Raw genomic sequence first — 6499 nt, forward strand, 5'->3', positions numbered from 1 at the left:
TGCTGCATAGGACAACTAAGTCCATGCACCACAGCTGCTGAGCCTGTGCTCTAGAGTCCAGGTGCCACAACTACTGAGGCCACATGCTGCAACTACTGAAGCCTGCACGCCCTAGAGCCCATGCTCTGCAACAAAAGCCACCACAATGAAAAGCCCGCAAATCGCAACTAGAGAGTAGCCCCCACTCGCTGCAACTAGAGATAGCCTGCACAGCAAGGAAGACCCAGCACAGCCAAAACTAAATTAATTAATTAATTAAAAAAAAAGATAATCCAGAGTTGAGGGCAAAGTGGGCAAGGGTATAGGTGAAAACAAGACTGACCGTATGAGATAGGGGTAACCAGAGTTTCATCATATTATTTCTTCTACTTTTGTATATGTCTGAAATTTTTCATAATAAAATTTTAATGCCTCTATATTAGTCTGTTAGAGCTAAAATGGAGCTGTGTAACAAATGACTCCCTAAAACTCAGAAGCAGAAGTTGTTCACCATGGAGAAGGCACCAAGATGACTTGGCCATCTGACATTAGCCAACTTCAGTCACTGGCCACCCTGGTGCTGTCACAATGGACACATGAAGGAAGTAGCCACAGTCAGAGGGATGGAGGCCATGCATGAACCCAACAGAAAGTGCAGGTTCCCACTAACCAAGGCTGTCTTAGCTACTGTTGCTAACGAATATCTGAACTGCCAGCAACAGAGATGAATGCCAAGTCCCCCATTTAACACCATTTCTCCAGAAGACCAACTGCCTTGCTGGGGGCAAGTTAACTATTTTGAGCCCCTTCCATCCTTCAAGGACCAGTGATTCATTACAAAGGATAACGTTTATTCTAAATAGAATCTTAACCAAATAATTAAATATGTCAAGGCTGTATATTGTCACCCTGCTTATTTAACTTATATGCAGAGTACATCATTCGAAATGCTGGGCTGCATGAAGCACATGCTGGAATCAGGATTCCAGGAGAAATAATAATAACCTCAGATATGTAGATGACACTATACTTATGGCAGAAATCGAAGAAGAACTAAAGAGCCTCTTGATGAAAGTGAAAGAGAAGAGTGAAAAAAATGGCTTAAAACTCAACATTCAGAAGACTAAGATCATGGCATCCAGTCCCATCACTTCATGGCAAATAGATGGGGAAACAATGCAAACAGTGGCTGACTTTATTTTTCTGGGCTCCAAAATCACTGCAGATGGTGATTGCAGACATGAAATTAAAAGACACTCCTTGGAAGGAAAGTTATGACCAGCCTAGACAGCATATTAAAAAGCACAGGCATCACTTTTCAACAAAGGTCCATCTAGTCAAGGCTATGGTTTTTCCAGTGATCATGTATGGGTGTGAGAGCTGGACTATAAAGAAAGCTGAGCGCCAAAGAATTGATGCTTTTGAACTGTGGTGTTGGAGAAGACTCTTGAGAGTCCCTTGGACTGCAAGGAGATCCAACCAGTCCATCCTAAAGGAGATCAGTCCTGGGTGTTCATTGGAAGGACTGATGTTGAAGCTGAAACTCGAATACTTTGGCCACCTGATGTGAAGAGCTGACTCATTTGAAAAGACCCTGATGCTGGGAAAGATTGAGGGCAGGAGGAGAAGGGGACGATGAAGGATGAGATGGTTGGATGGCATCACCGACTCAATGGACATGGGTTTGGGTGGACTCTGGGAGTTGGTGATGGACAGGGAAGCCTGGCGTGCTGCAGTCCACTGGGTCTCAAAGAGTCAGACACGACTGAGTGACTGAACTGAACTGAACCAAATAATCCCAACCAGTAAGAAATATTTATATTCATTTCAATCCCCAGACTCAGGTCACTCCAGAAAGATTATTCTAAACACATTGATTGTGTTTTCCTACAGTAATTATACCAACACCCTGTTATGAACTACAGCTAAGGTCTTAGGCTTCTGTACTCCCATCTGTGAAATGATCTCCTGGGATTTTTCACTCTGTGCTTTTGCTAGCTGTCTGTTAAACCATCTCGGCACTCTCCTGACTACCTTTGGAATGTCTTCTGTGTTTGGGGATTGGATGTTGCTGGATGGTAAGCTTTGCTATCAGCAAAATGGTGCTTAAATTTATAAAAGTCTGTTAAATGCCATTATTTTTTTTCCAGCTTTATTGAGATGTAATTAATATACAACACCGTATAAAGTTGAAGGTGTACCTAAAGTGCCATTATAAAATGATTACTTGTTCTATACCAAAAACCAAACCAAACCAAACCGGTTCAGAAGCTTAAAGCAATAGTCACACACTGTCATGCTCATGCGTCTGTGAGTCAGCTGTATCTTGAATCATCTAGCTTCAGGCTCCAAGCCAGACTGAGTTCAGGTGCGCTCTGCATATTGCTCATTCTCCTTGGATCTGTGGCTACCCAGGGCAGATGGCCTGTTCCTGGACACTCATTCCAGGACCCAGACTGAAGGAGCAGCAGCTATTCAGGGAATGTTCTTATCGTGACAGATAACTGCAGCACAAGAGGGCATGTCCTATTGAGCAAACACATTTCAAAGCTTCTCTTGTCAGCTTCACAAACTTCCTACTGGCCAAAGCAAGTCACCTAGCCAAACACAAAGTCAAAAGTGGGAAAGAATTCACTGCCCACTATGACAAGGGTGTGGATGGAGAATTCTATTACAGGGGAGCAAAGACTTGGACCCGTTTAGCTCCATGCCGCTTGCTTGGTTCAAGCCCCAGCATTGGACTATAGGAACATTCTGCTAGGAACCCTGCCTGCCTTTTAGTCTGGTTATTCCAAACTTTGCTTCAGTCAGAGTAATTTTTTTTTTTTCACTAGTTCTCCATTTTTATTTCCTAATTGAGGTAAAAAAAAAAAACCCACATAACATAAAATTGACCGTTTTAATCATTTCTAAGTATACAGTTATAGTGTTAAGTACAATATGTCTACATTGTTGTGTTACCAGTCTCCAAATTTTTTTCATCTTGCAAAACCAAAACTCCATACACACTATTGAATAACAACTCCCCATTTCCCACCCCCCACCAAGTCCCTGGCAACCACAATTCTTTCTATTAGTTTGACCACTCTAGAAACCTCCTATCAGTGGAATCACGCTGGTCTTTTTGTGACTGGCTTATTTCACTTAGCATAATAATTCATCCAAGTCGTACCATATGTCAGAATTTCCTTCCTTTTTTCGTCTGAGTGATATTCGTTTGGATGTATATACCACAGTTCGTTTACCCATTCATCTGCTGATACACACTTGAATTGCCTCTGTGTTTTGTTGTTGTTTACTTGCTCAATCAGGTCCAACTCTCTGCAACCCCACAGACTGGAGCCCACCAGGCTCCCCTGTCCATGGAATTTCCCAGGCAAGAATACTGAAGTGGGTTGCCATCTCTTTCTCCGGGGGATCTTCCCAACCCAGGGATTGAACCCAGATCTCTTGCTTTGGTAGGTGGATACTTTACCACTGAGCCACCAGGGAAGTTGTTCCACGTTTTAGCTTTTGTAAATAATGCTGCTATGAACAAGAGTGTACAAATATCCCTTTGAGACCCTGATTTAAATTCTTTTTAGTGTATACCCAGAAGTGGAATTGCTAGATCACATGGTAACTCTATTTTTAATTTTTTGAGGAACTTTTATACTGTTTCCCACAGTGTCTGTACCATTTTGCATTCCTACCAGTGGTGCACAGAAGTTCCAATTTCTTTACATCCTCACCAACACTTGTTATTTTCTGTTTTGTTTTGTTTATTTGTTTTGGTAGTGTCCATCCTAATGGTGTCCGTTTTTTTTTAAAAAATTAAACTCTTTATTTTGTTATAATTGTAGATTCACATGCAGTTATAAGAAATAATAAAGACATTTCTTTCATTTGGTTCCAGCCTTCACCAGTGATGACATCTGTTAATAGTACGATAGCTACACCCTGGAAATTGAAATTGTTACAATCCAACAGTCTTCAGATTTCAGCATTTTACATGATCTTTTTAAACAAATGAACCTGATCATATCACTTCCTTGGTTTTCCTTTGTTTGTTTGTTTTGTTGACTGAGTGACCTGTGGGATCTTAGTTCCCTGACCAGCAATCAAACCCGTGCCCGCTGCATTGGAAGCATGGAGTCTTAACCACTGGACCACCAGGGAAGCCCCTGACTTTGTTGTTTAAAACCTTTCTAAGGATGTTCAGTGTATCATTGTTTAGATTATTTTAAAAATAAAATAAAAAGTAGAAACAATCACAAATGTTCAGCAATAGAGGAACAGTTTAATAGTTTAATAATTAACAGTTTAATAATATATCACATTCATGTAATAGGCATGCAAGAGTTTTCCTGGTGGCTCAGTGGTAAAGAATCTGCCTGCCAACACAGGAGACACAGTTTCGATTCCTCGTCAGGGAAGATCACAAATTCCGTGGAGCCACTAGGACCCTGCAGCACTACTATTGAGCCTGTGCTCTAGAGCCCAGAAGCTGCAGCTACTGAGCCCATGCACCACTAGAGTGTGTGCTCTGGAACAAGAGAAAGCACCGCAGTAAGAACCCCTACACCGCAACTAGGGAGTAGTCCCCACTCACTACAACTAGAGAAAAGCCCAAGCAGCAATGGAGACCCAGCACAGCCCCAAATAAATCATAAATAAATAAATTTATTTTAAAAAATTTAAATAGGCAGACATGCAGCCATTAAAAAGAACATAGCGGCTATGTATATACTGATATGGACTAGTTCCTATGGTCCATTATTCTCCTACTGAGGAGAACAAGATGCAGAACTGAGATTCAGGAGTGAGACAAAGACATTCACTCTGTTTTGCAGCAGTTCTCAGACTTTTCTGGAACCCTTTTATATTCGAAATTATTGAAAACCCCAAAGCCCTTTTGTTGATGAAGGCTTAGAAATTGTTGCTGTTGTTTAGTCGCTCAGTCATGTGACTCTTTGCAACTCCACGGACTGTAGCCTGCCAGGCTCCTCAGTCCATGGGATTTCCCAGGCACGAATACCGCAGTGGGTTGCCGTTTTCTTCTCCAGGGGATCTTTCCAACCCAGTGATCGAACCCAGGCCTCCTGAATCGGCAGGCAGACTCCTTCCCACTTGACCACCAGGGACTCAGAAAATTTTTAAATATTTACATATTAATCATTTAAAAATGATCATTAAAAAATGATCATTTAAAAAAATCATTTAATCATTTAAAAATAAATATAATAAACCAATTATTTGTTAATATAAGGAACATTTTTACGAAAAGAAACGGTTTTTTAAAAATTAGTGACAAGAATGGCTTTGTTTTGTTTTTGAGAACCTCTTTAATCCCTGGCTTAGTAGAAAACAGCTTGATTTTCATATCTGCTTCTACATTCAGTCTATTGCGATGCATTGTTTTGGTTGAAGAAAGTGAAGAAAATTCAGTGTCACTAAGATATATAGCTAGAAAAAGGAGGAACCTTCTAATAGACTTTTGCAGAAATTCTTCTTTGATAGCACGTCAAAGTTTGACAAGTGGAAGTTTCTTAAAGGTTAGTTGCAATGTAGAATCTGAAATCATAGCAAGGACATTTTTCATCCTCTGTTACCTTAAAATATCTTGTTCTGCCTGGCACTTTGAATCTTTTATATGGGCATGATTTTATAACATCGTGTATTTGTCATTTGGAAAATATTGATTGAGTTATGCAGATCTTCCAAATTTTAGCATGTTTTCACTATACAATGTTGAAAAATCACATATGTTACTATCATCACTAATCTTATCAGAAAAGTCTTTAAGTACTAGTAAAAGAAAAAACTGCTGTTTCCTCTCTACTCACACTTCTGATACCAAATGTATGGATTTTTTTTCTACATCACCTGTTCTCTGACACTAACTACTTGGAGTTACAGCAGACCCCAAAGGTTAAGGGCTCAGTCCCACAGACTGCCACCACTTTAGATGCCAGTCACAAATCCCAAGTTGTCACTTGTACTTCCAACTAATCAGCTATTAAGTCTAGGGTTCCCATAACCCCCTTTTAGATAATTTGCTATAATGGCTCACAGAACTCAGGGAAACACTTATTTACACTTACTTGTTTATTATAAAGGATAAAATAAAAGATAGAGATGAACAGCCAGATAAAGAAGTACATAGGCAAGATCTGGAAGGGTCCTGAATGCAGGGGTTTCATCTGCATGGAGTTGGGGTGCACCATCTTCCAGCACATGGATATTTTTATCAACCCAGAAGCTCTCTAAATCCTTTTGGTTAAGGGTTTTTATGCAGGTTTCATTACATAGACATGCATGCATATGTGCTAAGTCACTTCAGGTGTGTCCAACTCTTTGCAATTCTACAGATTGTAGCCCGCCAGGCTCCTCTGACCATGGGATTCTCCACACAAGATTACTGGAGTGGGTTGCCATGCCTTCCTCCAGGGGATCTTCCCAACACAGAGATCAAACCCTCATCTCTTCTGTCTCCTGCCGTGGCAGGCAGGTTCTTTACCACTTGGGAAGCCCCATTACA

At 40.7% G+C, this 6499-nt stretch overlaps 1 long non-coding RNA gene across 1 annotated transcript; it reads left to right on the forward strand.

Moving 5' to 3' along the window:
- The first annotated feature begins 569 nt into the window (after window positions 1-569).
- On the forward strand, window positions 570-4007 carry LOC145529328 (uncharacterized). Its single transcript, XR_014071117.1, has 4 exons — window positions 570-1784; window positions 1873-2057; window positions 3291-3437; window positions 3875-4007. It is a non-coding gene; the product is annotated as an uncharacterized LOC145529328 (long non-coding RNA).
- Window positions 4008-6499: the final 2492 nt, after the last annotated feature.

This window comes from Giraffa tippelskirchi, chromosome 12 (genome assembly GCF_054371585.1).
Source record: "Giraffa tippelskirchi isolate mGirTip1 chromosome 12, T2T-mGirTip1v1.2.pri, whole genome shotgun sequence".
NCBI classification, from domain to species: Eukaryota; Metazoa; Chordata; class Mammalia; order Artiodactyla; family Giraffidae; genus Giraffa; species Giraffa tippelskirchi.